The 12,062-nt window shown below is 45.9% G+C and overlaps 1 non-coding gene across 1 annotated transcript; it reads left to right on the top strand.

Annotated features, from left to right (window-relative positions):
- The first annotated feature begins 10,781 nt into the window (after window positions 1-10,781).
- On the top strand, window positions 10,782-10,853 carry TRNAT-CGU (transfer RNA threonine (anticodon CGU)). Its single transcript has one exon. It is a non-coding gene; the product is annotated as a tRNA-Thr (tRNA).
- The last annotated feature ends 1,209 nt before the right edge of the window (window positions 10,854-12,062 follow it).

The following is a 12,062-nucleotide window of genomic DNA, read 5'->3' as shown; positions in this document are numbered from 1 at the left end:
TTTAGAACAGCTGGCAGCAACCCAACTGTCCAGGCCGCTCATCAGCAACAAGGAACAGATTTCTTGGTTCACAATAATGTACGACGCAGATGGGTTTTGATATTAATCAGGCTGCATGAACCAAGTCAGCTGATTCGACCCCTAGCCTGGGAGCTTCCAGTATGTCACGGGTGCAGGCCTAAAAAGCACAAAAAATAAAAAAAATTTAAAAGTTGGGGAAAGAATACAAACTGTTTGAGCCCACTTAGATAAAATTCTAGGATATGCAAGACTAACATACGGTGACAGAAAGCAGAATGGTTGTTGGGGGCGGGGAGCAGGATGAATTACAAAAGGACAGCAAGAAACAACCAAAAAACCAAAGTCTAAACCCCAATTCCAAAGAAAAAAGCCACCAGGTGTTTTTAATCTGAATGGAACTTTTATTAGTGGCTTTTGAGATAAGCGGAGGTCTAGATGTTTAAACCTTCTCCAAAGAGTTTCCCTTGGTGTTATTTTTAGAGCTGGCATAGGATTAGACAGCACTCACAAGTATACCGCACCGACTGGCCAATGTGCAAAGGTAAACCCCAAAGAAACCGTTTCCACTGCCAGAGCCTCTAGCTGGCACCCAGGAGCAGCTACAGAGACAGAAAGCATCACGAGAAAACACAGGGACAGGTTGTTTGGTTTGTTTGTTTCACTCAACGAATTTTATTACATTTATAGTTGTACAACAATCATCACAACCCAGTTTTATAGCATTTCCATGTTTGTTTCGTTTGTGCCACACGCATGGCATAGGGAAGTCCCCTTGAGAGGGACAGAATCTGAGCCGCAGCTGTGACCTACGCTGCAGCTGTGGCAACACAGGATCCTTAACCCACTGCACCAGGGATGGAACCTGCACCTCAGCAGTGGCCTGAGCCACTGCAGGTGGATTCTCAACCCACTGCACCATCGCAGGAACTCCAGCGACAGACTTTTAAGATCCATGAAATGAGACAGAACAACAGAATGTTTCCCAAAAAGTCTTATAAGCAATTCGAATGTGTCCATAATGGAACAGGCGAAAGACCACCTTTCATGTCGGACATTTTTCCATCCACGTTTTACCCACTCGGTCTTACAGCCCAGCATCGGAGCCACGAGGGGAACGTGCAAAAGGTACGTTCTGCTCTGTGAGTAAATTTATCATCATACTTGCTCTCACTTGCTTCCACCCATTTATCTTTTCAACTTGCCAAGAACATCCCTGGGAATAATCACCTCCCACGCGGAAAGTTGAGCATAGGATAATTGGAGTCTGATGATGGGAGGTGACATTTTTAAAGAGTTACTTTTAACTTCATCACGGATCTTTCATCTTTAACCATGGCTATACTGCTTTGACTCCTAGCTTTTAAAGGGGGGGGGGCAGTGTCTGTGGAAGATGCCCCAGTAACAAGCATAAATTCACCAAAGCGTCTCATTAGCTTAAAAAAAAAAAAAATTGAAACCCATTAGATCAAGGGTTTAGGATCACTTATATAACAGTGATCTTAAAATATAAGGCCTAGAAAAAGGTCAACCTCCATCTGCCTGCCTGTCTTACCTATCAATATGACTTTCCAGTTAATGAGAAAGGGTTTTAAGTTTTTGAAATATAAGATGAATGACCCAAAAGGGAAATAAATAATCCTTTGCAGTCCTAAGAAACACACACCACACAACATTCACGTGAGACGCTGGTACTGCTTAACAAAAAGTGGCAATAGGAGTTCCCATTGTGGCGCAGAGGTTAACGAATCCGACTAGGAACCATGAGGTTGCGGGTTCGATCCCTGGCCTCGCTCAGTGTGTTAAGGATCTGGCATCGCCCTGAGCTGTGGTGTGGGTCGAGGACTCGGCTTGGATCTGACGTTGCTGTGGCTGTGGCGTGGGCCTGCAGCTGCGGCTCCAATTGGACCCCTGGCCTGGGAGCCTTCATATGTCTCGGGTGCAGCCCTGGAGAAGACAAAAAGACAAAAAAAAAAAAAGAAAAGAAAGAAAAGAAAAAAGAGCGCTTCAGTATACGTGAAGGAAGCCATTTAGGACATTTACATCATGTTTCTTCCCAGCTCATACTGAAAACCAAAGGAACTTGTTTGGTGTGACACCTACATACTCAGCCATAACACGTCAGCCAGGAAATCACACAAAGTATGTGGCCAATTTTTTCTGCCTCCTCCCAACCAACTCCAAACAAAATTGGAAATGAGAGGAGGTCCCACTGTGGCTCAGCGGTAACAAACGCAACTAGTATGCATGAGGACGCAGGTTTGATCCCTGGCCTCGCTCAGTGGGTTAAGGATCCTGTGTTGCCGTGAGCTGTGGTGTAGGTCGGCAGTTATAGCTCCCATTTGACCCCTAGCCTAGGAACTTCCATATGCTATGGGTATGGCCCTAAAAAGACCAATCAATCAATTGAAAATGAGAGACTCAGCAAGAGCAAATGCCACCACTCTAGCCCAGTGACACGGAGGGCAGACTCACTCACCAGCAAGCAGACACTTGTAGAACTGTTTGCTTAAAGCTGCTACAATACGACAGAAAGTTATCCTAGGAAAGCAATGACCCTGACATCTATGCTAAAGTGCGCACAGGGAGCCATGTGCAAAGATGCAAGAGCAGGTGGCCAGCAATAGGGGATTTATTAAAACTGTGGTGCAGTGCCCGGTGGACTAGCACACAGCAGTTACGAGCAATGAGCTAGAGTTCCTGCTGTGACACAGTGGGTTAATGATCTGGCTTATCTCTGGAGGCACGGGTTGGATCCCCAGCCCGGCACAGCAGGTTAAGGATCAGCTGTTACTAAAGCTACGGTATAGGTCACAGCTCCAGCTTGGATTCCATCGCTGGCCGAGGAATTTCCATATGCCCATGGGGGCAGCCAAAAAGAAAAAATTAAAAAAGGAGTTCCCATTGTGGCTCAGTGGTTAACGAATCTGGCTAGCACCCATGAAGACGCAGGTTCGATCCCTGGCCTCACTCAGTGGGTCATGAGCTGTGGTGTATGTCGCAGACACAGCTCGGATCTGGTGCTTTGACCCCTAGCCCAGGAACCTCCACATGTCGTGGATGCAGCCCTAAAAAGACAAAAATAAAAATAAAAATAAAAGGAGTGAGCTAAAGCCACAGGGAATGACATGGTTAGACCGCCAATGCTTTGTAGAGTTTAAAAAGTAAAATGTTTAAAAACCATATACAGGAGTTGGCACAATGGAATCAGTGGCATCTCTGGAGCCCCAGGATGCAGGTTTGATCCCAAGCCCAGCACAGTGGGTTAAGGATCCTGCAGCTCGGATCTGATCCCTGGCCAGGGAACTCCATATGCTGCGGGGCAGCCAAAAAATAAAAATAAAATTTAAAAATGTACCATATGATACCATTTGTAAAAGTGGGAACTTCCCCCCAAAAACCCACTACATTTCCTATGTATAAACACCTATCAACACAAGAATGAAGAAAAATATAGGAGATGATCCCAAAAACTCCTAAGAGTGGTCACCTCTTAGGGGAAGAGGAGCGGGAGGAGGGGAATGAGGGCTGGGAGGGGAAGAATCCCCTGCTGAGTGCAGAACAAATTATTCTGTAACTGTCGCCTGCTTTTAATATCTATAAAAGCGTTGTCAACTCTGCCCGCTAATGTTAGTGCCTCAGATAATCTGGTTGACCTTTTTAGAGTATATCTGAAAAATAAAATGGAAAAAAAAAGGAAGAATAGAACTTTTTTTATTATTCATAGCTGCCAACTTGATCTCATTCTGGTTCTGGAATGAATCAATTGAAACATAATCTTCCAAGGTTAGGGGGGCTAAGGTTGATTTGATGAGGTGATACCAGAGCCTTCCATTCAGCTGCAATTTTCCAGCAGAATTCATCTCTGTACCATTTTGTATATGGTTGGCATTATTTGTGAAAGGGAGTTGAAACAACCACTGCGTCTCTTTCCAAGCTAGAAGACCTTTGCCTCTGAATTTCCCAGGTTACACAGGCAACACTCCCTGCTTCTGTCCTCAGCTTGCTATGTTCTGAAAAAGCCTGCACACCACCCACCTGTGGCCAGGACTCAAGCTTGGATGGAGCCAAAAGAAGGGAAACACAGATACCACAAACATTCTAGCTACTCTTCTGCTGAAAATCACAGGAAACTCATACAATGAAATGCCAGCAAAATAAACTTAGAATCCAAGACTCAGAGGCACCAGCAACAAACAACTGAAATACTCATGGGTGGAGGGACTCACTAGTGCTAAGACATCAATTTTCCCCAAATTCAATTGTAATCCCAGTAACATCCCAGCGGCCTTTTGAAGAAACTGATGAGCTGATTCGGAAAATTACATAGAATACCACATGGAAATAAAAGACTAGAATAGATAAAACAATTTTGTAAAAGAAGAACAAAGTTGGAGGATTTATAATGTTTGATTTCAGTACTCCTCATAAAATACAATCAAAGACTTGGAGTTCCCATTGTGGCTCAGTGGTTAACGAACCTGACTAGCATCCATGAGGACTCAGGTTCGATCCATGTGCTAGTTCAGTAGGTTAAGGATACAGTGTCGCCGTGAGCTGTGGTGTAGGTTGCAGCTGCAGCTCGGATCCCATGTTGCTGTGGCATAGGCCAGCGGCTACAGCTCAGATTGGACCCCTAGCCTGGGAACCCCCATATGCCAAGGGTGCGGCCCTAAAAAGACCAAAAAAAAAAATACAATCAAAGACTACAGGGTAATTAGCATAAAGATACCTATGTAGATTAACAGAATACCACACAAACTCTAGGAACAGACCACACACGTATACAGCCAATTAAATTTTATCAAAGGTACCACAGCAGTTGCACAGAGCAAGTAGAATTATTTCAACAAGTGGTGCTGGGTATGTGAAAAAAATGGGCATCAAGCCCAACCTCACACCATACACAACAATTGACTCAAAATGAATCATAGACCTAAAACATAAAAGCTAAATGATAAAAATTCTAGGAGAAAACCCTTGCAACCTAGGTAGACAAAGATTTTTTATATAGGACACAAAAAGCATGAAGCGTGAAAGAAAAACATTGATAAATTGGACTTCGTTAATTTAAAACTTCATAAAATTTCAAACTTTTGCACTTTGATAATGTACAAAAACAAAGTCGAAATGGCTTAAAGACTTAAACATAAGACATGACACCAGAAAACTACACGAGAACATAGGTAAAACATTCTCTGAATCAACCACACAAATGTTTTCTTAGGTCAGTCTCCCAAAGCAACAGAAATAAAATCAAAAATAAACAAATGGGACCTAATCAAACTTACGAGATTTTGCACAACAAAGGATACCATTTTAAAAAAAAAGAAGGGGCGTTCCCATTGTGGCAGAGTGAAAACGGATCTGACTTTAAGATCCATGAGGATGCAGGTTCAATCCCTGGCTTTGCTCAGTGGGTTAAGGATCTGATGTTGCCATGAGCTGTAGTGTAGGCTGCAGACACAGCTTGGATATGGAGTTGCTGTGGCTATGGTGTAGGCCTGCAGCTACAGCTCTGATTTGACCCCTAGCCTGGGAACCTCCATATCCTGCGAGTGTGGCCCTAAAAAAGAAAAAAAAAAAAAAGGAAAAAAAACCTGAAAAGGCAACTTACAGAATGAGAGAAAATAGTTAAACCATACAACTGACAAGGGCTTAATCTCCAAAATATACAAACACCTCATACAACTCAAAAACAACAAAACAAATGACCCAATCAAAAAATGGGCAGAAAACCTAAACAGACATTTCTCCAAAGAAGATATACATGGTCAATAAACACATGAAAAAATGTTCCACATCACTGATATTAGAGAAATGCAAATCAAAACCACAATGAGGTACCACTTCACACCAGTCGGAATAGCCATCGTTAATAAACCTACAAATAACACATGCTGGAGAGGGTGTGGAGAAAAGGGAACCCTCCTGCACTGTGGGTGGGAATGTAAATTGGTACAACCACTATGGAAAACAGTACGGAGGTTCCTCAGAAAACTACATACAGAACTACCATGTGATTCAGCAGTCACACTCCTGGCATATATGCAGACAAAAATTCCAAATGATATGTTCACTGCAGCACTGTTAACAATAACCAAGACATAGAAACAACCTAAATGTCCATTGACAGAGGAATGGATTAAGAAGATGTGGTGCAAAGCAGGAGGCATAACTCTCCCAGACTTCAAGAAATACTACAAAGCCACAGTCATCAAAACAGTGTGGTACTGGGATCAAAACAGACAGACAGACCAATGGAACAGAATAGAGAACCCAGAAATAAACCCTGACACCTATGGTCAATTAATCTTTGACAAGGGAGGCAAGAACATCAAATGGGAAAAAGAAAGTCTATTCAGCAAGCATTGCTGGGAAACCTGGACAGCTACATGCAAAGCAATGAAACTAGAACACACCCTCACACCATGCACAAAAATAAATTCCAAATGGCTGAAAGACTTAAATAGACGACAGGACACCATCAAACTCCTAGAAGAAAACATAGACAAAACACTCTCTGACATCAACATCATGAATATTTTCTCAGGTCAGTCTCCCAGAGCAATCGAAATTAGAGCAAAAATAAACCCATGGGACCTCATCAAACTGAAAAGCTTTTGCACAGCACAGGAAACCCAAAAGAAAACAAGAAGACAACTTTCAGAATGGGAGAAAATAGTTTCAAATGATGCAACCGACAAGGGCTTAATCTCTAGAATATATAAACAACTTATACAACCCAACAGCAAAAAAGCCAATCAATCAATGGAAAAATGGGCAAAAGACCTGAATAGACATTTCTCCAAAGAAGATATACAGATGGCCAACAAACACATGAAAAAATGCTCAACATCGCTGATTATAAGAGAAATGCAAATCAAAACTACCATGAGATACCACCTCACACCAGTCAGAATGGCCATCATTCATAAATCCACAAATAACAAGTGCTGGAGGGGCTGTGGAGAAAAGGGAACCCTCCTGCACTGTTGGTGGGAATGTAAACTGGTACAGCCACTATGGAGAACAGTTTGGAGATACTTTAGAAATCTATACATAGAACTTCCATATGACCCCGCAATCCCACTCTTGGGCATCTATCTGGACAAAACTCTACTTAAAAGAGACACATGCACCCGCATGTTCATTGCAGCACTATTCACAATAGCCAGGACATGGAAACAACCCAAATGTCCATCGACAGATGATTGGATTCGGAAGAAGTGGTATATATACACAATGGAATACTACTCAGCCATAAAAAAGAATGACATCATGCCATTTGCAGCAACATGGATGGAACTAGAGAATCTCATACTGAGTGAAAAGAGCCAGAAAGACAAAGACAAATACCATATGATATCACTTATAACTGGAATCTAATATCCAGCACAAATGAACACCTCCTCAGAAAAGAAAATCATGGACTTGGAAAAAAGACTTGTGGCTGCCTGATGGGAGGGAGAGGGAGTGGGAGGGATCGGGAGCTTGGGCTTATCAGATACAACTTAGAATAGATTTACAAGGAGATCCTGCTGAGTAGCATTAAGAACTTTGTCTAGATACTCATGTTGCAACAGAACAAAGGGTGGGGGGAAAAATGTAATTGTAATGTATACATGTAAGGATAACTTGATCCCCTTGCTGTACAGTGGGGGGAAAAAAAAAAGATGTGGTGCATATGTGCATTGGAATATTACTTAGCCATAAAAAAGAATAAAGTGTCATTTGCAACAACATGATGCAACTAGAGATTCTCATAAGTCAGAAAGAGAAAGACAAATATCATATGCTATCGCTTCTATGTGGAATCTGAAAAAAATGATACAAATGAACATGTTTACAAAACAGAAAGAGACTCACAGACACAGAAAACAGCTGCAACTCAGATTCAATCCCTGGCCCAGGGAACGTCCATGAGCCACAGGTGCAGCCCTAAAAAGAAAAAGAGAAAAAAAGATTCCATTATGTCACCAGACCAATTTTGACACTTTGTCACTTAAAACATCACCTGCCCAGGCTCCTCAAAGGAAGGCCCCCCACCTGCCCCAGGGACCCTGTAAGAGCACAGCAAACACTGACTGGGTTTAAGTCCCTTCCCTAAGGGTGAACAGTGGACAAAGCCTCATCACTGAGAAACTGAAAGTTTCTGCTTCACGGGGGAAGCGTTTATTAGAAGTTCAGCACCAAGACTGCTGGCACCACGGCTGGGGAGCACCGGCCAAGGAGGAGCTGGAGGTCACCCTGGAGGGAATCCACATGTTAGTTTCCTCTCCAGTACTTCCGGAAGACCTACCTGTGCAGACACCACTTCAAGAGGCTTGGGCCAGGAGAGACCGATTCTCTAGGCAGGTGTTCAACATCTGTGGCCCTGAGAGGCCACAGACCTTGAAGCAGGGTCAGAGGGCCCAGCACCTGTGTTCTCTACTTTAAGGCAAGTGGGAGGGCCAGCCTCCCTCAGAACACTCCAGACACCCCCTCCTTGCCTCGGGCATCCCACCTGCCCATCAAGGTACAGAAACACCTCTGCCATTCAGTCCCCTCCCTCCCCTCAGAAGACAACGCTGAAAAAAGCACCTGTTACAATCTGATTTCCATTCCACCTGTTAGTTCCGCGCTCAGCACCCATGGGATGGTCTCTCATTTGCTAATTTATTTTTGCTTCTTATAAGCCCCATCACTTCTGCTCAATAATGGCAACAACTCAGTGAACCCCCGCCCCCCCCCCCCCCGAGGAGGACAGTGGAACCAATTTTATCCTCACCTATATGTGAGCAATGCTCAGGAATACGTATTTTAAATCTGAAAAAAATTCTTTTCTTCTGCTGCTTTTTAGGGCCGCGCTCACGGCATATGGAGATTTCCAGGCTAGGGGTCAAACTGGAGCTGCAGCTGCAGGCCTACACCACAGTCATAGCGAAGCTGGATCCCCGTCTCCTCCATGACTTACACCACAGCTCACGGTATCACCGGATGCACAACCCACTGAGCAAAGCCAGGGATTTAACCCTCATCCTCATGGATACTAGTGAGATTCGTTTCTGCTGGGCCATGACGGGCACTCCCAGGTTTGGGGGATATTTTTTGTTTGTTTCGTTTTTTTAATTAAGGAGCTGCAGTGAGGTTTGCATGTAGATCTCAAGCACTCTGGCGCATTATCTGAGGGTAAATGTCAGCGCCTTTTCCAGTCCCTTGCCCCAAATTTGACATTTAAAACGACGCGGCGTTGGGGTTCACGTCATGGTTCAGTGGTTAACAAACCCTACTAGTAACCATGAGGTTGTGGGTTTGATCCCTGGCCTCGCCCAGTCAGCGGGTTAAGGCTCTGGTGTTGCGGTGACCTGTGGTGTAGGCTGCGTCTGCAGCTCGGATTCAGCGTTGCTATGGTTGTGGCGTACCAGCTACAGCCTTGATTGGACCCCTAACTTGGGAGCCTACATATGCTGCGGGTACGGCCCTGAAAAGACAAGACAAATAAATAAAACAACTTGGTGAACCCAGTTTCATGTTATTTATAAGTTTCCTATTTGCTATTTGCCTATACATCTGAATGGTGGGCTGTGGACATTCTTAATTTGTCTTACGTCCTACAAGCATCACTGGTACCAGGCAGCAAAGGCACAAGTAGCACAGTATTCTGTGCGGCAAAAAAGCTGGACAACCCAAGCCTTACTCCCAGAAATTGATTAAATCAATTGTGATACAGCCGCTGGCTGGGAAACCTTGTAGCTTTTAAAGAGAATAAGGTAACCTCCGCATGCATAATGATAGCATAGTATATATAATTTATGACGCCAAATTGCAATACATCACATTAACGTATGAGAAAATATCACATCAATGTATAAGAGAAACAATTTTTAAAATAATATATGCTGTTACCTGTTGTGATGATATCGTATTATGTACTACAAGCCATTGTATTCGTTAACACATCCATACATTAATTCCTGGAACATCAAAGTGCACGGAAGTTCATCTGAATAAAAATAAAGGGGCATCTTTCAATATATAAATGTGAACATGAGTATCAACTGTCTAGGGCATCGGGGGCTCTGACTTTCCTGCGCATCAGCATCACCTGCCGAGCTTCGTAAAGCCCAGGCTACCCGGCTCCACCAGCAGGTCTAATTTGGCAGGTGTGGGGAGAGCCAGGGAAATTGCATTTCTAACCAGCTCCCAGGTGGTGATGCTGGTCCCGGGGCTCGACGGTGGCAATCTAGGGGAAGAGGCGATTTGGGCTTCTTATTCCAGAAAACTTACACTTTCATTCAACAACGCTTGTTGAGCGTCTGCTCCATGCAGGGCAGCCGTGGATGGTCCGGGGGTCGGGCTAGTAAGGGAGCTGCCACCTTTCCTCTGCCCTAGTGGGGAAACTGAGGCTCCAAGACCGGTCTTCCGAGGTCGTGGAGTAGCTCCGACCCAGCCGGGATTCGAAGCCGGGCTCTAAGACGTCGGCTAGCGTCCGCCCGCTCCCGAGCTCCAGACGAGTTCCTCCCGCCGCTCCCGTGGGGACTCCCGGGACGCCGTCCCGGCCGCATTCGAACACAGAGGCAAAAGGACCTTCCCGCCAGCCAAGCTGCCAGGAGCCCGCGGGGAGTGCCGGCGCGCGCACGCTGGAGCCCCGCCCCGCGGGCCACGGCGAAGGGGCGGGGCCGGGTGGGCGCGCTTGCGCCCGCGCCCGCGCTCGTGCCCGCCGGGCGGGCTCACGGGAGCGACGCCAGGATAGAGGCTTACGGAGGCGCCACTGCAACGCAGGCGCGGTGGCCAAGTGGTAAGGCGTCGGTCTCGTAAACCGAAGATCACGGGTTCGAACCCCGTCCGTGCCTCACATCTTTCTTCCGATTCCGTGGAAGACTTTTTAGGGGTAGGACCTCCTTTTGCGGACGACCTCGGTTAGGGTCTACAGGTCCTGGATCTCACATTCAGATCCTCGCGTTTAGGTACCCACCCGGCCAACTGTTTTCTCTCATTTTGGATTCAGACACTCCCCATCCAGCAGAAAGTGAAAGTCCGCGTGGTCCGAGCTCGGTGATTCTGTGCCTGCCGCAAAGTTGGCCCCGCGGGCATTTGGCTCCCTGCAGACAGCGTCCCCTGCTGTCCTCGGACCCCTGTTCTGTGCGGGATAGTGAAGGGCTCCGGACGGATGGGGGTCGCAAAGTCCAAAGCCCCAGGAGTCACTTCGAAACCGTGGCCCGAGCGATGATTTTAGCGCAAAAACAAAACAAAACAAACCCTACAGCTGATGGAACTTGGCTCAAGAGCCACTAAGCATTCTTCTAAATATTAAAGTCCAATTGTGTCCACTCTAATGAGAGAACTACCGTTGCCTGATACTGAACCCACTCCCAGAGTCAGCTGGTGTCTGGCTTGCTATTTTTAAAAGGAAATCCACTGTAGGCACTGCATTAGAGAGAGGAAATCCTGCCCAGACTTGGAGCTGCTCCGACGAGAAAATCCAAATCTCTCCCTCTCTTTCTTTCGGCCCTTCTCCCTCCCCTCACTCAAGACACCTGTTTTCTTTGCATCAGCAGAGGATGCACCACGGGGCTGCTCGAATGCATTTAAAGATGTTATAATTACCTCAACCTCCAGAAGCTGGCATATTGTATAATCTGAAAACCAACTTGGCCTAAATCGGGGAAACCTGTATCAGCGCGAGATTCTTCGCGGAAGAAAGCATTAATGGAGCTCCCGGTGTGTGCCTGGTGGAGCTGGATTCTAGGGGTATCCCTGTGAACAAGGGCGGGCTCTCTTAGTTGGGGGAGGTGGGAGATGGATGTGAAGAGGGCCGGAGAGCCTGGGGGAGCGGCCAGGAGTGAGTTCTCACACTTGTGAGCGTTCATCCGCACCCCCGACGGGACGGCGTAGGGGTGGGGGGCGGTTCGTTAAAATGCTGCCGCTGGGCCCCACCTCAAAGCCTCCTACATTCTGCAAGTCTGCAGGAGGGCCTGACCTTTGCGTTTCTAATAAGCTCCCAGGTGATGCTGAGGCTGCTCGTTTCCGGACCACACATTGAGAACCATTCGGCTAAAGGG

The sequence above is a fragment of the Phacochoerus africanus genome, chromosome 5, assembly GCF_016906955.1.
Source record: "Phacochoerus africanus isolate WHEZ1 chromosome 5, ROS_Pafr_v1, whole genome shotgun sequence".
Lineage (NCBI taxonomy): Eukaryota > Metazoa > Chordata > Mammalia > Artiodactyla > Suidae > Phacochoerus > Phacochoerus africanus.
Note: the sequence above shows the minus strand (reverse complement) of the source record. Positions and strands in the feature narration are given on the sequence as shown.